This window comes from Carcharodon carcharias, chromosome 9, assembly GCF_017639515.1.
Source record: "Carcharodon carcharias isolate sCarCar2 chromosome 9, sCarCar2.pri, whole genome shotgun sequence".
NCBI classification, from domain to species: Eukaryota; Metazoa; Chordata; class Chondrichthyes; order Lamniformes; family Lamnidae; genus Carcharodon; species Carcharodon carcharias.
The window spans coordinates 78882998-78903548 of record NC_054475.1 but is presented as its reverse complement, the minus strand read 5'-3'; positions in this window follow the sequence as shown (position 1 = coordinate 78903548).

Here is a 20551-nt window from a genome sequence, read left to right as displayed (position 1 = left end):
TCCATGGGTGAGGGTGACAGTGCAAGTGTGAGGTGAACAAACCAGGAGTTAGCGAAACAGCCCAGGAGGGAATGCAACAGTCCAAGAGTGAGGGGAACAGTCCAGGAGTAAGGGGAACAGTCCAGGAGAGTGTGAACAGCCCAGGAATGAGGGGAAAAAGCCCAGTAATGACAGGGACATTTCAGGAGTGAGGGGGATAGCCCAGGTGTGAGGGGAACAGTCCAGGAATGATGGGAACAGTCCAAGAGTGAGGGTGACAGTCCAGGAGAGAGGGTGACAGACCACGAGTGAGGGGAACCACCCAGAAATGAGGGGAACAGGCCAGGAATGAGGGATACAGTGCAAGAGTGAGGGGAACAGTCCAGGAGTGAAGGGAATAGCCCAGGAGTGAGGGAACAGCCATGGAGTGAGGGCAACAATCCAGGAGTGAGGGGAACAATGCTGGAGTGAGGGGAACAATCCAGGAATGACAGAGACAGTACAGGAGTGAGGGAAACATTCCTGGAGCCGACGGAACAGTCCAGGAGTGAGAGGAAAGTCCGGGAGTGAGAAAAACAATCCAGGCGGAAGAGGGACAGTCCAGGAGTGAGTGGTACAGCTCAGGAGTGAGAGGCACAGCCCACGAGTGAGGGGAACAATCCAGCAATTATGGGGACAGCCCAGGAGTGAGGGGAACAATCCAGGACTGAGGGGAACAGTCCAGGAGTTAGCGGAACAAACCAGGAGTGCGAGGGACAGTCCAGTAGTGAGGAGAACAATCCAGGAGTGAATCCAGGTGTGAGGGGACAGTTTAGGAGTGAGGAGAGAGTCCTAGAGTGAGGGGGACAGTTCAGGAGTGAGGGTAAAAGTCCAGGAGTGAGGGGAACAGTCCAGGAATGTGGGTGACAGTCCAGGACTGAGGGGAAAATGCCAGGAGTGAGTGTGACAGTCCAGGAGTGAGGGGAACAGGCCAGGAATGAGTGGAACAGTGCAAGAGTGAGGGTGACAGTCCAGGAGTGAGGGGAACAGCCCAGGAGGGAGGGGAACAGCCATGGAGTGAGGGGAACAATCCAGGAGTGAGGGGAACAATCCAGGAGTGAGGGGAACAGCCCAGAAGTGAGGGGAAGAATCCAGGAATGACAGGGACAGTCCAGGAGAGAGTGAAACAACCCAGGAATGACGGGGACATTCTAGGAGTGAAGGGAACAGTCCAGGAGTGAGGGGAACAATCCAGGAGTGAGGGTGAAAGTCCAGGAATGAGTGGAACAGGCCAGGAATGAGTGGAATAGCCATGGAGTGAGGGGAACAGCCCGGAGGTGAGGGAAACAATCCAGGAATGACGGGGACATTTTATGAGTGAGGTGAACAGTCCAGGAGTGAGGGGAACAGCCCAGGAGTGAGGGGAACAATCCAGGAGCAAGGAAAACAATCCAGGAGCCGGGGGAACAGTCCAGGAGTGAGGGAACCAATCCAGGAATGACGGGGAAAGTCTAGGAGTGAGGGGAACAGTCCAGGAGTGAGGGGAACAATCCAGGAGTGAGGGTGAAAGTCCAGGAATGAGTGGAACAGGCCAGGAATGAGTGGAATAGCCATGGAGTGAGGGGAACAGCCCGGAGGTGAGGGAAACAATCCAGGAATGACGGGGACATTTTATGAGTGAGGGGAACAGTCCAGGAGTGAGGGGAACAGCCCAGGAGTGAGGGGAACAATCCAGGAGCAAGGATAACAATCCAGGAGCCGGGGGAACAGTCCAGGAGTGAGGGGAAAGTCCGGGACTGAAGGAAACAATCCAGGAGTGAGGGAAACAATCCAGTAGTGAGGTTAACAGTCCAGCAGTGAGGAAAGCAATCCAAGAGTGAGTGGAACAATCCAGGACTGAGGAGAACAATCCAGGAGTGAGGAGGACAGTCCAGGAGGAAGGGGGACAATCCAGGAATGAGGGCGACAGTTCAGGAGTGCGAGGGACAGTCCAAGAGTGAGTGGAACAGTCCAAGAGTGAGTGGAACAATCCAGGAGTGAGAGGAACAGCCCACGAGTGAGGGGAACAAGCCAGGAATTAGGGGAGAGCCCAGGAGTGAGGGTGACAGTCCAGGACTGAGGGGAACAGGCCAGAAATGAGTGGAACAGCCATGGAGTAAGAGGAACAATCCAGGAGTGAGGGGAACAATCCAGGAATGACAGGGACAGTCCAGGAGTGAGGGAAACAGTCCAGGAGTGAGGGGAAGAGCCCAGAAGTGAGGGGAAGAATCCAGGAATGACAGGGACAGTCCAGGAGTGAGGGAAACAATCCAGGAATGATGGGGAAAGTCTAGGAGTGAGGTGAACAGTCCAGGAGTGAGGGGAACAATCCAGGAGCAAGGAAAACAATCCAGGAGCCGGTGGAACAGTCCAGGAGTGAGGGGAAAGTCCGGGACTGAGGGAAACAATCCAGTAGTGAGGGAAACAATCCAGTAGTGAGGTTAACAGTCCAGCAGTGAGGAAAACAATCCAAGAGTGAGGGGAACAATCCAGGACTGAGGGGAACAATCCAGGAGTGAGGAGGACAGTCCAGGATGAAGGGGGACAGTTCAGGAATGAGGGCCACAGTTCAGCAGTGAGAGGGACAGTCCACAAGTTAGGGGAACAAGCCAGGAATTAGGGGGACAGCCCAGGAGTGAGGGTGACAGTCCAGGAGTGAGGGGAACAGTCCAGGAATGTGGGTGACAGTCCAGGACTGAGGGGAACATGCCAGGAGTGAGGGTGAAAGTCCAGGAATGAGTGGAACAGGCCAGGAATGAGTGGAATAGCCATGGAGTGAGGGGAACAGCCCGGAGGTGAGGGGAACAATCCAGGAATGACAGGGACAGTCCAGGAGTGAGGGAAACAATCCAGGAATGACGGGGACATTTTAGGAGTAAGGGGTACCGTCCAGGAGTGAGGGGAACAGCCCAGGAGTGAGGGGAACAATCCAGGAGCAAGGAAAACAATCCAGGAGCCGGGGGAACAGTCCAGGAGTGAGGGGAAAGTCCGGGACTGAAGGAAACAATCCAGGAGTGAGGGAAACAATCCAGTAGAGAGGTTAACAGTCCAGCAGTGAGGAAAACAATCCAAGAGTGAGGGGAACAATCCAGGACTCAGGGGAACAATCCAGGAGTGAGGAGGACAATCCAGGAGTGAGGAGGACAGGTCAGGAGGAAGGGGGACAATCCAGGAATGAGGGCGACAGGTCAGGAGTGTGAGGGACAGTCCAGGAGTGAGTGGAACAGTCCAAGAGTGAGTGGAACAATCCAGGAGTGAGAGGAACAGCCCACGAGTGAGGGGAACAATCCAGGAATTAGGGGACAGCCCAGGAGTGAGGGTGAAAGTCCAGGACTGAGGGGAACAGGCCAGAAATGAGTGGAACAGCCATGGAGTGAGGGGAACAATCCAGGAGTGAGGGGAACAATCCAGGAATAACGGGGACAGTCCAGGAGTGAGAGGAAACAGTCCAGGAGTGAGGGGAAGAGCCCAGGAGTGAGGGAAACAATCCAGGAATGATGGGGCAGTCCAAGAGTGACGGAAACAATCCAGGAATGACGGGGACAGTCTAGGAGTGAAGGGAAAAATCCAGGAGTGAGGGGAACAATCCAGGAGCAAGGAAAACAATCCAGGAGCCGGAGGAACAGTCCAGAAGTGAGAGGAAAGTCCGGGACTGAGGGAAACAATCCAGTAGTGTGGGAAACAATCCAGTATTGAGGTTAGCAGTCCAGCCGTGAGGAAAACAATCCAAGAGTGAGGGGAACAATCCAGGTCTGAGGGGAACAATCCAGGAGTGAGGAAAACACTCCAGGAGGAAGGGGGACAGTTGAGGAGTGAGAGGGACAGTCCAGGAGTGAGTGGAACAGTCCAGGAATGAGTGGAACAGTCCAGGAGTGAGACGAACAGTCCTCGAGTGAGGGGAACAATCCAGGAATTAGGGGGCAGCCCAGGAGTGAGGGTAACAGTGCAGGAGTGAGGGGAACAAGCCAGGAATTAGGGGACAGCCCAGGAGTGAGGGTGACAGTCCAGGTGTGAGGGGAACAGTCCAGGAATGTGGGTGACAGTCCAGGACTGAGGGGAACATGCCAGGAGTGAGGGTGACAGGCCAGGAGTGAGGGAAACAGTCCAGGAATGAGGGGAACAGTCCAGGAGTGAGGGTGACAGTCCAGGAGTGAGGTTGGCAGTCCAGGAGTGAGGGTGGCCGTCCAGGAATGAGGGAAACAATCCAGGATTAAGGGGAACATTCCAGGAGTGATGGTGACAGTCCAGGAGTGAGGGTGACAGTCCAGGATGAGTTAGACAATCCATGGGTGAGGGTGACAGTGCAAGTGTGAGGTGAACAAACCAGGAGTTAGCGAAACAGCCCAGGAGGGAGTGCAACAGTCCAAGAGTGAGGGGAACAGTCCAGGTGTAAGGGGAACAGTCCAGGAGAGTGTGAACAGCCCAGGAATGAGGGGAAAAAGCCCAGTAATGACAGGGACATTTCAGGAGTGAGGGGGATAGCCCAGGTGTGAGGGGAACAGTCCAGGAATGATGGGAACAGTCCAAGAGTGAGGGTGACAGTCCAGGAGAGAGGGTGACAGACCACGAGTGAGGGGAACCACCCAGAAATGAGGGGAACAGGCCAGGAATGAGGGATACAGTGCAAGAGTGAGGGGAACAGTCCAGGAGTGAAGGGAATAGCCCAGGAGTGAGGGAACAGCCATGGAGTGAGGGCAACAATCCAGGAGTGAGGGGAACAATGCTGGAGTGAGGGGAACAATGCTGGAGTGAGGGGAACAATCCAGGAATGACAGAGACAGTACAGGAGTGAGGGAAACATTCCTGGAGCCGACGGAACAGTCCAGGAGTGGGAGGAAAGTCCGGGAGTGAGAAAAACAATCCAGGCGGAAGAGGGACAGTCCAGGAGTGAGTGGTACAGCTCAGGAGTGAGAGGCACAGCCCACGAGTGAGGGGAACAATCCAGCAATTAGGGGGACAGCCCAGGAGTGAGGGGAACAATCCAGGACTGAGGGGAACAGTCCAGGAGTTAGCGGAACAAACCAGGAGTGCGAGGGACAGTCCAGTAGTGAGGAGAACAATCCAGGAGTGAATCCAGGTGTGAGGGGACAGTTTAGGAGTGAGGAGAGAGTCCTAGAGTGAGGGGGACAGTTCAGGAGTGAGGGTAAAAGTCCAGGAGTGAGGGGAACAGTCCAGGAATGTGGGTGACAGTCCAGGACTGAGGGGAAAATGCCAGGAGTGAGTGTGACAGTCCAGGAGTGAGGGGAACAGGCCAGGAATGAGTGGAACAGTGCAAGAGTGAGGGTGACAGTCCAGGAGTGAGGGGAACAGCCCAGGAGGGAGGGGAACAGCCATGGAGTGAGGGGAACAATCCAGGAGTGAGGGGAACAGCCCAGAAGTGAGGGGAAGAATCCAGGAATGACAGGGACAGTCCAGGAGAGAGTGAAACAACCCAGGAATGACGGGGACATTCTAGGAGTGAAGGGAACAGACCGGGAGTGAGGGGAACAGCCCAGGAGTGAGGGGAACAATCCAGGAATGTGGGTGACAGTCCAGGACTGAGGGGAAAATGCCAGGAGTGAGTGTGACAGTCCAGGAGTGAGGGGAACAGGCCAGGAATGAGTGGAACAGTGCAAGAGTGAGGGTGACAGTCCAGGAGTGAGGGGAACAGCCCAGGAGGGAGGGGAACAGCCATGGAGTGAGGGGAACAATCCAGGAGTGAGGGGAACAGCCCAGAAGTGAGGGGAAGAATCCAGGAATGACAGGGACAGTCCAGGAGAGAGTGAAACAACCCAGGAATGACGGGGACATTCTAGGAGTGAAGGGAACAGACCGGGAGTGAGGGGAACAGCCCAGGAGTGAGGGGAACAATCCAGGAATGACAGGGACAGTCCAGGAGTGAGGGAAACAATCCAGGAATGACGGGGACAGTCTAGGAGTGAGGGGAAAAATCCAGGAGTGAAAGGAACAATCCAGGAGCAAGGAAAACAATCCAGGAGCCGGTAGAGCAGTCCAGGAGTGAGGGGAAAGTCCGGGACTGAGGGAAACAATCCAGTAGTGAGGGAAACAATCCAGTAGTGAGGTTAACAGTCCAGCAGTGAGGAAAACAATCCAAGAGTGAGGGGAACAATCCAGGACTGAGGGAAACAATCCAGGAGTGAGGAGGACAGTCCAGGAGGAAGGGGGACAATCCAGGAACGAGGGCGACAGTTCAGGAGTGAGAGGCACAATCCAGGAGTGAGGGAACAGTCCAGGAATGAGGGTGACAGTCCAGGAATGAGGGTGACAGTCCAGGAGTCAGCGCAAAAGTCCAGGAGTGAGGGTGACAGTCAAGGAATGAGGGGAACAGTCCAGGAATGAGGGGAACATTCCAGGAGTTAGGGTGACAGTCCAGGAGTGAGGTTGGCAGTCCAGGAGTGAGGGTGGCCGTCCAGGAATGAGGGAAACAATCCAGGAATGAGGCGAACAGTCCAGAAGTGAGGGTGACAGTCCAGGAGTGTGGGTAACAGTCCAGGATGAGTTAGACAATCCATGGGTGAGGGTGACAGTGCAGGTGTGAGGTGAACAAACCAGGAGTTAGCGGAAAAGCCCAGGAGGGAGTGGAACAGTCCAGGAGTGAGGGGAATAGTCCAGGAGAGAGTGAACAGCCCAGGAATGAGGGGGAAAAGCCCAGTAATAACAGGGACATTTCAGGAGTGAGGGGGATAGCCCAGGTGTGAGGGGAACAGTCCAGGAATGATGGGAACAGTCCAGGAGTGAGGGTGACAGTCCAGGAGAGAGGGTGATAGTCCACGAGTGAGGGGAACCGCCCAGGAATGAGGGGAACAGGCCAGGAATGAGGGGAACAGTGCAAGAGTGAGGGGAACAGTCCAGGAGTGAAGGTAACAGCCCAGGAGTGAGGGAACAGCCATGGAGTGAGGGGAACAATCCAGGAGTGAGGGGAACAATCCAGGAGTGAGGGGAACAATGCTGGAGTGAGGGGAACAGCCCGGAAGTGAGGGGAACAATCCAGGAATGACAGGGAGAGTCCAGGAGTGAGGGAAACAATCCAGGAATGACGGGGACATTCTAGGAGTGAGGGGAACAGTCCAGGAGTGAGGGGAACAGCCCAGGAGTGAGGGGAACAATCAGGGAGCAAGGAAATCCATCCAAGAGCCGGGGGAACAGTCCAGGAGTGAGGGGAAAGTCCGGGACTGAAGGAAACAATCCAGTAGTGAGGTTAACAGTCCAGCAGTGAGGAAAACAATCCAAGAGTGAGGGGAAAAATCCAGGACTGAGGGGAACAAGCCAGGAGTGAGGAGGACAGTCCAGGAGGAAGGGGGACAATCCAGGAATGAGGGCGACAGTTCAGGAGTGAGAGGCACAGTCCAGGAGTGAGTGGAACAGTCCAAGAGTGAGTGGAACAATCCAGGAGTAAGAGGAACAGCCCACGAGTGAGGGGAACAATCCAGGAAATAGGGGGACAGCCCAGGAGAGAGGGTAACAGTGCAGGAGTGAGGGGAACAAGCCAGGAATTAGGGGACAGCCCAGGAGTGAGGGTGACAGTCCAGGATTGACGGGAACAGCCCGGAGGTGAGGGGAACAATCCAGGAATGACAGGGACAGTCCAGGAGTAAGGGAAACAATCCAGGAATGACGGGGACATTCTAGGAGTGAGGGGAACAGTCCAGGAGTGAGGGGAACAGCCCAGGAGTGAGGGGAACAATCCAGGAGCAAGGAAAACAATCCAGGAGCCGGGGGAACAGTCCAGGAGTGAGGGGAAAGTCCGGGACTGAAGGAAACAATCCAGGAGTGAGGGAAACAATCCAGGAGTGAGGGAAACAATCCAGGAGTGAGGGAAACAATCCAGTAGTGAGGTTAACAGTCCAGCAGTGAGGAAAACAATCCAAGAGTGAGGGTAACAATCCAGGACTCAGGGGAACAATCCAGGAGTGAGGAGGACAGTCCAGGAGTGAGTGGAACAGCCCAAGAGTGAGTGGAACAATCCAGGAGTGAGAGGAACAGCCCACGAGTGAGGGGAACAATCCAGGAATTAGGGGGACAGCCCAGGAGACAGGGTAACAGTGCAGGAGTGAGGGGAACAAGCCAGGAATTAGGGGACAGCCCAGGAGTGAGGGTGACAGTCCAGGAGTGAGGGGAACAGTCCAGGAATGTGGGTGACAGTCCAGGACTGAGGGGAACATGCCAGGACTGAGGGTGACAGTCCAGGAGTGAAGGGAACAGGCCAGAAATGGGTGGAACAGCCATGGAGTGAGTGGAACAATCCAGGAATGACAGGGACAGTCCAGGAGTGAGGGAAACAATCCAGGAATGACGGGGACAGTTTAGGAGTGAGGGGAACAGTCCAGGAGTGAGGGGAAGAGCCCAGGAGTTTGGGGAACAATCCAGGAATGATGGGGACAGTCCAAGAGTGACGGAAACAATCCAGGAATGACGGGGACAGTCTAGGAGTGAGGGGAAAAATCCAGGAGTGAGGGGAACAATCCAGGAGCAAGGAAAACAATCCAAGAGGCGGGGGAACAGTCCAGGAGTGAGGGGAAAGTCCGGGACTGAGGGAAACAATCCAGTAGTGAGGGAAACAATCCAGTAGTGAGGTTAACAGTCCAGCAGTGAGGAAAACAATCCAAGAGTGAGGGGAACAATCCAGGTCTGAGCGGAACAATCCAGGAGTGAGGGGGACACTCCAGGAGGAAGTGGGACAGTCCAGGAATGAGGGCGACACTTCAGGAATGAGAGGGACAGTCCAGGAGTGAGTGGAAGAGTCCAGGAGTGAGAGGAACAGCACACGACTGAGGGGAACAATCCAGGAATTAGGGGTACAGCCCGGGAGTGAGGATAACAGTGCAGGAGTGAGGGGAACAAGCCAGGAATTGGGGGACAGCCCAGGAGTGAGGGTGACAGTCCAGGAGTGAGGGGAACAGTCCAGGAATGTGGGTGACAGTCCAGGACAGAGGGGAACATGCCAGGAGTGAGGGTGACAGTCCAGGAATGAGTGGAATAGCCATGGAGTGAGGGGAACAGCCCGGAGGTGAGGGGAACAATCCAGGAATGACAGGGACAGTCCAGGAGTGAGGGAAACAATCCAGGAATGACGGGGACATTCTAGGAGTGAGGGAAAAAGTCCAGGAGTGAGGGGAACAGCCCAGGAGTGAGGGGAACAATCAGGGAGCAAGGAAAACCATCTAGGAGCTGGGGGAACAGTCCAGGAGTGAGGGGAAAGTCCGGGACTGAAGGAAACAATCCAGGAGTGAGGGAAACAATCCAGTAGTGAGGGAAACAATCCAGTAGTGAGGGAAACATTCCAGTAGTGAGGTTAACAGTCCAGCAGTGAGGAAAATAATCCAAGAGTGAGGGGAAAAATCCAGGACTCAGGGGAACAATCCAGGAGCGAGGAGGACAGTGAAGGAGGAAGGGGGACAATCCAGGAATGAGGGCGACAGTTCAGGAGTGAGAGCCACCATCCAGGAGTGAGGGGAACAGCCCAGGAGTGAGGGGAACAATCAGGGAGCAAGGAAAACCATCCATGAGCCGGGGGAACAGTCCAGGAGTGAGGGGAATGTCCGGGACTGAAGGAAACAATCCAGGAGTGAGGGAAACAATCCAGTAGTGAGGGAAACAATCCAGTAGTGAGGTTAACAGTCCAGCAGTGAGGAAAATAATCCAAGAGTGAGGGGAAAAATCCAGGACTCAGGGGAACAATCCAGGAGTGAGGAGGACAGTCCAGGAGGAAGGAGGACAGCCCAGGAATGAGGGCGACAATTCAGGAGTGAGAGGGACAGTCCAGGAGTCAGTAGAACAGTGCAGGAGTGAGAGGAACAGCCCACGAGTTAGGGGAACAATCCAGGAATTAGGGGACAGTCCAGGAGTGAGGGTGACAGTCCAGGAGTGAGGGGAACAGTCCAGAAATGTGGGTGACAGTCCAGGACTGAGGGGAACATGCCAGGAGTGAGGGTGACAGTCCAGGAATGAGTGGAATAGCCATGGAGTGAGGGGAACAGCCCGGAGGTGAGGGGAACAATCCAGGAAGGACAGGGACAGTCCAGGAGTGAGGGAAACAATCCAGGAATGACGGGGACATTCTAGGAGTGAGGGGAACAGTCCAGGAGTGAGGGGAACAGCCCTGGAGTGAGGGGAACAATCAGAGAGCAAGGAAAACCATCCAGGAGCCGGGGGAACAGTCCAGGAGTGAGGGGAAAGTCCGGGACTGAAGGAAACAATCCAGGAGTGAGGGAAGCAATCCAGTAGTGAGGGAAACAATCCAGTAGTGAGGTTAACAGTCCAGCAGTGAGGAAAACAATCCAAGAGTGAGGGGAAAAATCCAGGACTGAGGGGAACAAGCCAGGAGTGAGGAGGACAGTCCAGGAGGAAGGGGGACAATCCAGGAATGAGGGCGACAGGTCAGGAGTGAGAGGGACAGTCCAGGAGTCAGTAGAACAGTCCAGGAGTGAGAGGAACAGCCCACGAGTTAGGGGAACAATCCAGGAATTAGGGGACAGCCCAGGAGTGAGGGTGACAGTCCAGGAGTGAGGGGAACAGTCCAGAAATGTGGGTGACAGTCCAGGACTGAGGGGAACATGCCAGGAGTGAGGGTGACAGTCCAGGAATGAGTGGAATAGCCATGGAGTGAGGGGAACAGCCCGGAGGTGAGGGGAACAATCCAGGAATGACAGGGACAGTCCAGGAGTGAGGGAAACAATCCAGGAATGACGGGGACATTCTAGGAGTGAGGGGAACAGTCCAGGAGTGAGGGGAACAGTCCAGGAGTGAGGGAAACAATCCAGGAATGACGGGGACATTCTAGGAGTGAGGGGAACAGTCCAGGAGTGAGGGGAACAGTCCAGAAATGTGGGTGACAGTCCAGGACTGAGGGGAACATGCCAGGAGTGAGGGTGACAGTCCAGGAATGAGTGGAATAGCCATGGAGTGAGGGGAACAGCCCGGAGGTGAGGGGAACAATCCAGGAATGACAGGGACAGTCCAGGAGTGAGGGAAACAATCCAGGAATGACGGGGACATTCTAGGAGTGAGGGGAACAGTCCAGGAGTGAGGGGAACAGTCCAGGAGTGAGGGAAACAATCCAGGAATGACGGGGACATTCTAGGAGTGAGGGGAACAGTCCAGGAGTGAGGAGAACAATCCAGGAGTGAGGGAAACAATCCAGTAGTGAGGGAAACAATCCAGTAGTGAGGGAAACAATCCAGGAGTGAGGGAAACAATCCAGTAGTGAGGGAAACAATCCAGTAGTGAGGTTAACAGTCCAGCAGTGAGGAAAATAATCCAAGAGTGAGGGGAAAAATCCAGGACTGAGGGGAACAAGCCAGGAGTGAGGAGGACAGTCCAGGAGGAAGGGGGACAATCCAGGAATGAGGGCGACAGGTCAGGAGTGAGAGGCACAGTCCAGGAGTGAGTGGAACAGTCCAAGAGTGAGTGGAACAATCCAGGAGTAAGAGGAACAGCCCACGAGTGAGGGAAACAATCCAGGAAATAGGGGGACAGCCCAGGAGAGAGGGTAACAGTGCAGGAGTGAGGGGAGCAAGCCAGGAATTAGGGGACAGCCCAGGAGTGAGGGTGACAGTCCAGGAGTGAGGGGAACAGGCCAGGAATGAGTGGAATAGCCATGGAGTGAGGGGAACAGCCCGGAGGTGAGGGGAACAATCCAGGAATGACAGGGACAGTCCAGGAGTAAGGGAAACAATCCAGGAATGGCGGGGACATTCTAGGAGTGAGTGGAACAGTCCAGGAGTGAGGGGAACAGCCCAGTAACGATGGGGACAGTCCAAGAGTGACGGAAACAATCCAGGAATGACGGGGACAGTCTAGGAGTGAGGGGAAAAATCCAGGAGTGAGGGGAACATCCAGGAGCAAGGAAAACAATCCAGGAGCCGGGGGAACAGTCCAGGAGTGAGGGGAAAGTCCGGGACTGAGGGAAACAATCCAGTAGTGAGGGAAACAATCCAGTAGTGAGGTTAACAGTCCAGCAGTGAGGAAAACAATCCAAGAGTGAGGGGAACAATCCAGGTCTGAGGGGAACAATCCAGGAGTGAGGGGGACACTCCAGGAGGAAGGGGGACAGTCCAGGAATGAGGGCGACACTTCAGGAATGAGAGGGACAGTCCAGGAGTGAGTGGAAGAGACCAGGAGTGAGAGGAACAGCGCACGAGTGAGGGGAACAATCCAGGAATTAGGGGTACAGCCCGGGAGTGAGGGTAACAGTGCAGGAGTGAGGGGAACAAGCCAGGAATTAGGGGACAGCCCAGAAGTGAGGGTGACAGTCCAGGAGTGAGGGGAACAGTCCAGGATTGTGGGTGACAGTCCAGGACAGAGGGGAACATGCCAGGAGTGAGGGTGACAGTCCAGGAATGAGTGGAATAGCCATGGAGTGAGGGGAACACCCGGAGGTGAGGGGAACAATCCAGGAATGACAGGGACAGTCCAGGAGTGAGGGAAACAATCCAGGAATGACGGGGACATTCTAGGAGTGAGGGAAACAGTCCAGGAGTGAGGGGAACAGCCCAGGAGTGAGGGGAACAATCCAGGAGCAAGGAAAACCATCCAGGAGCCGGGGGAACAGTCCAGGAGTGAGGGGAAAGTCCGGGACTGAAGGAAACAATCCAGGAGTGAGGGAAACAATCCAGTAGTGAGGGAAACAATCCAGTAGTGAGGTTAACAGTCCAGCAGTGAGGAAAATAATCCAATAGTGAGGGGAAAAATCCAGGACTCAGGGGAACAATCCAGGAGTGAGGAGGACAGTCCAGGAGGAAGGTGGACAATCCAGGAATGAGGGCGACAGTTCAGGAGTGAGAGGCACAGTCCATGAGTGAGTGGAACAGTCCAAGAGTGAGTGGAACAATCCAGGAGTAAGAGGAACAGCCCACGAGTGAGGGGAACAATCCAGGAAATACGGGGACAGCCCAGGAGAGAGGGTAACAGTGCAGGAGTGAGAGGAATAAGCCAGGAATTAGGGGACAGCCCAGGAGTGAGGGTGACAGTCCAGGAGTGAGGGGAACAGTCCAGGAATGTGGGTGACAGTCCAGGACTGAGGGGAACATGCCAGGACTGAGGGTGACAGTCCAGGAGTGAAGGGAACAGGCCAGAAATGAGTGGAACAGCCATGGAGTGAGTGGAACAATCCAGGAGTGAGGGGAACAATCCAGGAATGACAGGGACAGTCCAGGAGTGAGGGAAACAATCCAGGAATGACGGGGACAGTCTAGGAGTGAGGGGAACAGTCCAGGAGTGAGGGGAAGAGCCCAGGAGTTTGGGGAACAATCCAGGAATGATGGGGACAGTCCAAGAGTGACGGAAACAATCCAGGAATGACGGGGACAGTCTAGGAGTGAGGGGAAAAATCCAGGAGTGAGGGGAACAATCCAGGAGCAAGGAAAACAATCCAGGAGCCGGGGGAACAGTCCAGGAGTGAGGGGAAAGTCCGGGACTGAGGGAAACAATCCAGTAGTGAGGGAAACAATCCAGTAGTGAGGTTAACAGTCCAGCAGTGAGGAAAACAATCCAAGAGTGAGGGGAACAATCCAGGTCTGAGGGGAACAATCCAGGAGTGAGGGGGACACTCCAGGAGGAAGGGGGACAGTCCAGGAATGAGGGCGACACTTCAGGAATGAGAGGGACAGTCCAGGAGTGAGTGGAAGAGACCAGGAGTGAGAGGAACAGCGCACGAGTGAGGGGAACAATCCAGGAATTAGGGGTACAGCCCACGAGTGAGGGTAACAGTGTAGGAGTGAGGGGAACAAGCCAGGAATTAGGGGACAGCCCAGAAGTGAGGGTGACAGTCCAGGAGTGAGGGGAACAGTCCAGGATTGTGGGTGACAATCCAGGACAGAGGGGAACATGCCAGGAGTGAGGGTGACAGTCCAGGAATGAGTGGAACAGGCCAGGAATGAGTGGAATAGCCATGGAGTGACGGGAACAGCCCGGAGGTGAGGGGAACAATCCAGGAATGACAGGGACAGTCCAGGAGTAAGGGAAACAATCCAGGAATGACGGGGACATTCTAGGAGTGAGGGGAACAGTCCAGGAGTGAGGGGAACAGCCCAGGAGTGAGGGGAACAATCCAGGAGCAAGGAAAACAATCCAGGAGCCGGGGGAACAGTCCAGGAGTGAGGCAAAGTCCGGGACTGAAGGAAACAATCCAGGAGTGAGGGAAACAATCCAGTAGTGAGGGAAACAATCCAGTAGTGAGGTTAACAGTCCAGCAGTGAGGAAAGCAATCCAAGAGTGAGGGTAACAATCCAGGACTCAGGGGAACAATCCAGGAGTGAGGAGGACAGTCCAGGAGGAAGGGGGACAATCCAGGAATGAGGGCAACAGTTCAGGAGTGAGAGGCACAGTCCAGGAGTGAGTGAAACAGTCCAAGAGTGAGTGGAACAATCCAGGAGTGAGAGGAACAGCCCACAAGTGAGGGGAACCATCCAGGAATTAGGGGGACAGCCCAGGAGAGAGGGTAACAGTGCATGAGTGAGGGGAACAAACCAGGAATTAGGGGACAGCCCAGGAGTGAGGGTGACAGTCCAGGAGTGAGGGTGACAGTCCAGGAATGTGGGTGACAGTCCAGGACTGAGGGGAACATGCCAGGACTGAGGGTGACAGTCCAGGAGTGAAGGGAACAGGCCAGAAATGAGTGGAACAGCCATGGAATGAGGGGAACAATCCACGAGTGAGGAGAACAATCCAGGAATGACAGGGACAGTCCAGGAGTGAGGGAAACAATCCAGGAATAATGGGGACAGTCTAGGAGTGAGGGGAACAGTCCAGGAGTGAGGGGAAGAGCCCAGGAGTGAGGGGAACAATCCAGGAATGATGGCGACAGTCCAAGAGTGACGGAAACAATCCAGGAATGACGGGGACAGTCTAGGAGTGAGGGGAAAAATCCAGGAGTGAGGGGAACAATCCAGGAGCAAGGAAAACAATCCAGGAGCCGGGGGAACAGTCCAGCAGTGAGGAAAGCAATCCAAGAGTGAGGGTAACAATCCAGGACTCAGGGGAACAATCCAGGAGTGAGGAGGACAGTCCAGGAGGAAGGGGGACAATCCAGGAATGAGGGCAACAGTTCAGGAGTGAGAGGCACAGTCCAGGAGTGAGTGGAACAGTCCAAGAGTGAGTGGAACAATCCAGGAGTGAGAGGAACAGCCCACAAGTGAGGGGAACCATCCAGGAATTAGGGGGACAGCCCAGGAGAGAGGGTAACAGTGCATGAGTGAGGGGAACAAACCAGGAATTAGGGGACAGCCCAGGAGTGAGGGTGACAGTCCAGGAGTGAGGGTGACAGTCCAGGAATGTGGGTGACAGTCCAGGACTGAGGGGAACATGCCAGGACTGAGGGTGACAGTCCAGGAGTGAAGGGAACAGGCCAGAAATGAGTGGAACAGCCATGGAATGAGGGGAACAATCCACGAGTGAGGAGAACAATCCAGGAATGACAGGGACAGTCCAGGAGTGAGGGAAACAATCCAGGAATAATGGGGACAGTCTAGGAGTGAGGGGAACAGTCCAGGAGTGAGGGGAAGAGCCCAGGAGTGAGGGGAACAATCCAGGAATGATGGCGACAGTCCAAGAGTGACGGAAACAATCCAGGAATGACGGGGACAGTCTAGGAGTGAGGGGAAAAATCCAGGAGTGAGGGGAACAATCCAGGAGCAAGGAAAACAATCCAGGAGCCGGGGGAACAGTCCAGGAGTGAGGGGAAAGTCCGGGACTGAGGGAAACAATCCAGTAGTGAGGGAAACAATCCAGTAGTGAGGTTAACAGTCCAGCAGTGAGGAAAACAATCCAAGAGTGAGGGGAACAATCCAGGTCTGAGGGGAACAATCCAGGAGTGAGGGGGACACTCCAGGAGGAAGGGGGACAGTCCAGGAATGAGCGCCACAGTTCAGGAATGAGAGGGACAATCCAGGAGTGAGTGGAAGAGTCCAGGAGTGAGGGTAACAGCGCACGAGTGAGGGGAACAAGCCAGGAATTAGGGGAAAGCCCAGGAGTGAGAGTGACAGTCCAGGAGTGAGGGGAACAGTCCAGGAATGTGGGTGACAGTCCAGGACTGAGGGGAAAATGCCAGGAGTGAGGGTGACAGTCCAGGAGTGAGGGGAACAGGCCAGGAATGAGTGGAACAGTGCAAGAGTGAGGGTGACTGTCCAGGAGTGAGGGGAACAGCCCAGGAGTGAGGGGAACAGCCCAGGAGGGAGGGGAACAGCCAAGATGTGAGGGGAACAATCCAGGAGTGAGGGGAACAGCCCGGAAGTGAGGGGAACAATCCAGGAATGATAGGGACAGTCCAGGAGTGAGGGAAACAATCCAGTAGTGAGGTAAACAATGCTGTAGTGAGGTTAACAGTCCAGCAGTGAGGAAAACAATCCAAGAGTGAGGGGAACAATCCAGGACTGAGGGGACAATCCAGGAGTGAGGAGTACAGTCCAGGAGGAAGGGGGACAGTCCAGGAATGAGGGCGACAGTTCAGGAGTGGGAGGGACAGCCCACGAGTGAGGGGAATAATCCAGGAATTAGCGGAACAGCCCAGGAGTGAGGGTAACAGAGCAGTAGTGTGGGTAACAAGCCAGGAATTAGGGGGACAGCCCAGGAGTGAGGGTGACAGTCCAGGAGTGAGGGGAACAGGCCAGGAATGTGGGTGACAGTCCAGGACTGAGGGGAACATGCCAGGACTGAGGGTGACAGTCCAGGAGTGAAGGGAACAGGCCAGAAATGAGTGGAACAGCCATGGAGTGAGGGGAACAATCCAGGAATGACGGGGACAGTCTAGGAGTGAGGGGAACAGTCCAGGAGTGAGGGGAAGAGCCCAGGAGTGAGGGGAACAATCCAGGAATGATGGCGACAGTCCAAGAGTAACGGAAACAATCCAGGAATGACGGGGACAGTCTAGGAGTGAGGGGAAAAATCCAGGAGTGAGGGGAACAATCCAGTAGCAAGGAAAACAATCCAGGAGCCGGGGGAACAGTCCAGGAGTGAGGGAAAAGTCCGGGACTGAGGGAAACAATCCAGTAGTGAGGGAAACAATCCAGTAGTGAGGTTAACAGTCCAGCAGTGAGGGGAACAGCCCAGCAGTGAGGGGAACAGCCCGGGAGTGAGGGGAACAATCCAGGAGTGAGGGGAACAGCCCGGAAGTGAGGGGAACAATCCAGGAATGATAGGGACAGTCCAGGAGTGAGGGAAACACTCCAGTAGTGAGGTAAACAATGCAGTAGTGAGGTTAACAGTCCAGCAGTGAGGAAAACAATCCAAGAGTGAGGGGAACAATCCAGGACTGAGGGGACAATCCAGGAGTGAGGAGTACAGTCCAGGAGGAAGGGGGACAGTCCAGGAATGAGGTCGACAGTTCAGGAGTGAGAGGGACAGTCCAGGAGTGAGTGGAACAATCCAGGAGTGAGAGGAACAGCCCACGAGTGAGGGGACCAATCCAGGAATTAGGAGGACAGCCCAGGAGTGAGGGTAACAGTGCAGGAATGAGGGGAACAATCCAGGAATTAGGGGGACAGCCCCGGATTGAGGGTAACAGTGCAGGAATGAGGGGAACAAGCCAGGAATTAGGGGACAGCCCAGGAGTGAGGGTGACAGTCCAGGAGTGAGGGGAACAGTCCAGGAATGTTGGTGACAGTCCAGGAGTGAAGGGAACATGCCAGGAGTGAGGGTGACAGTCCAAGATTGAGGGGAACAGCCCAGGAGTGAGGGAAACAATCCAAGAGTGAGGGGATCAATCCAAGACTGAGGGGAACAATCCAGGAGTGAGGAGGACAGTCCAGGAGGAAGGGGGACAGTCCAGGAATGAGGGGAACAATCCAGGTGAGAGGGTGACAGTCCAGGAGTGAGGGTGACAGTTCAGGATGAGGGAGACAGTCCAGGAGTGAGGGTGACAGTCCAGGAGTGAGGGTGACAATGCAGGAGTGAGGAGAACAGTCCAGGAATGAGGGGAACAGTCCAGGAGGAAGGGGGACAGTTCAGGAGTGAGGGGAACAATCCAGGAATTAGGGGGACAGCCCAGGAGTGAGCGTGACAGTCCAGGAGTGAGGGAAGAAATCCAGGAATGAGGGGGACAGCCCAGTGTGAGGGTGACAGTCCAGAAGTGAGAGGAACAGTCCAGGAGTGAGAGGAACAATCCAGGAGTGAGGGGAACATTCCAGGAGTGAGGGGAACTTCTCAGGAGTGATCGGAACAGTCCAGGAGTGAGGGAAACAATCCAGGAGCGAGAGGAACTCTCCAGGAGTGAGGGGAAAGTCCAGGGGTGAGAGAACAATCTTGGAGTGAGGGAAACAATCCAGAAGTGAGGTGAACAGTCCAGTAGTGAGGGAAACAATCCAGGAGTGAGGGGAACAATCCAGGACTGAGGGGAACAATCCAGGAGTGAGGAGGACAGTCCAGGCAGAATGGGGACAGTCCAGGAATGAGGGGGACAGTTCAGGAGCGAGGGGGACAGTCCAGGAGTGAGTGGAACAGTCCAGGAGTGAGAGGAACAGCCCACCAGTGTGGGGAACAATCCTGGAATTAGGGGGACAGCCCAGGAGTGTGGTTAGCAGTCCAGGAGTGAGGGGAACAATCCAGGAATTAGGGGGATAGCCCAGTAGTGAGGGTGACAGTCCAGGAGTGAGGGAAACAATCCAGGAATGAGGGGTACAGCCCAAGAGTGTGGGCGACAGTCCAGGAGTGAGGGGAACAATCCAGGAGTGAGCGGAACAGTCCAGGAGTTAGTGGAACAGCCAAGGAGTGAGGGGGACGGTCCAGGAGTGAGGGAAACAATCCAGGAGTGAGGAGAACATTCCAGTAGTGAGGCGAACAGTCCAGGAGTGAATCCTGGAGTGAGGGGGCTGTTCAGGGTTGAGGGGCCAGTCCAGGAGTGATGGGAACCGCCCCGGAGTGAGTGGGAGAGTCCAGAATTGAGGTGAACAGAGCAAGAGTGTGGGGAATAGTCCAGGAGTGAGGGGAACAATCCAGGGGTGAGGGGAACAGTCTAGGAGTGAGGGGAACAATCGACGAGTGAGGGGAACATTCCAGGAGTTAGGGGAACAGTCCAGTAATGAGGCCGACAGTCCAGGAGTGAGGGGAACAATCGAAGAGTGAGGAGGATAGCCCAGGAGTGATGGGAACAGTACCGGGGGGAGGGGAACAGTCCAGGAATGAGGAGGACACTTCCGGAGTGAGGGGGACATTCCAGTAGTGAGGGGGATAGCCCAGGAGTGAGGGGAACAATCCAGGAATAAATGAAACATTTATGGAAACAAATGAAACAGAGTGAGGGAATCAGTCCAGAAATGATAGATACTGATAAAGATATCACATTTCTGTTTTAGAGGTTGCTGTGCACAAACTGGCTATTGTTCTTCCTACCATATAACTGTGAGTCAGAAGTGGTGAATTGGCTGGGAAGTGGTTTGCAACGTCCTGAGGTCATTCTTTGGAACTGTGTCATTTATTGTGTCGTACACATCTAATAGGTCACTTCACACTCACCTCCTTTCAAAGCTAATGGGCGCCTACTCTCCCTGGTCTATCCTGGTGAGCCAATCTTTGACTCCAGAGATCAACTGCTTGGCTCCTTTCTCCCCAGCCCTCACCAGGACTGAATTCGTGACTCGCTGAGCAATGCAAAGCCCTTTGTTTAAGGTGTATGATCTGGTCAGTACTCCATACTGAATCATCTAGAACTGGAGCCCATCACGAGGTGGGGTGGGGAGCGGGGGGGCGGGGGGCTGCAGGAGAGGAAATGGAAGAGTCTAAAATGGGTTTTTTTCCATGCAGCGTTCTCACGATCTGGAAGGGGTGAAGTTTGAGGCATGTGTTTGTACTCTTCCCCCCCCCCCACAACCCCCACCCCATCCTCACTCAGCAGGTCCCACTCCACACCTCCGCCAATAGGAATTGAACCCAAGTATGAAAAGATTCAGCTGTAGCCAGTTGGAGAGGGAAGGACGTATTCAGCTCTCGCCACATTGACACCAAGTGCAGCTTGCTGCCAGGTGTTTGGGGTATATAGCACTTGCTTAGCCAATGGAATGTTCTGGAGGTAAACCAAGCATCTCAGAGGTGACCAGGTGAAGGAACCCACCTGAGGCATGTTCACCTTGCTCTCTGAGATCCTGTGTGGCCAGCAGAGCAGTTTGTGATTTCAGAGCAAAGAGGCCTTTATTTTAAGTAACCTGACACTTCCTGGTCAGTATAGGGGAGGTAAAGATGGCAATGCACAATACGTAAGAGAGAGAGATAGGGAAAGGAGGTACCTAATGAAGCTGTGAGGAGTGAGTAGCACAGTAACATTCAGAAAAAGTGTCAGTGCTGGAGTGAAAGACTCAAGTTCTGTCGAAGGGTCATGAGGACTCGAAACGTCAACTCTTTTCTTCTCCGCCGATGCTGCCAGACCTGCTGAGTTTTTCCAGGTAATTCTGTTTTTGTTGTGAAAGACTCAAGCGCCTGATTTAGGGGTCCAGGGCTAAAAGGGTTAATTTATGGGTACAAGTTGCACAGACTGGGCTTGTATTGCCTCTCGTACAGAAGATTAAGGAGTGATCTAATTGAGGAGCCGGTAGGGTAGATAGAGGGACTATAGCCCCTGGGATGGGTGTCC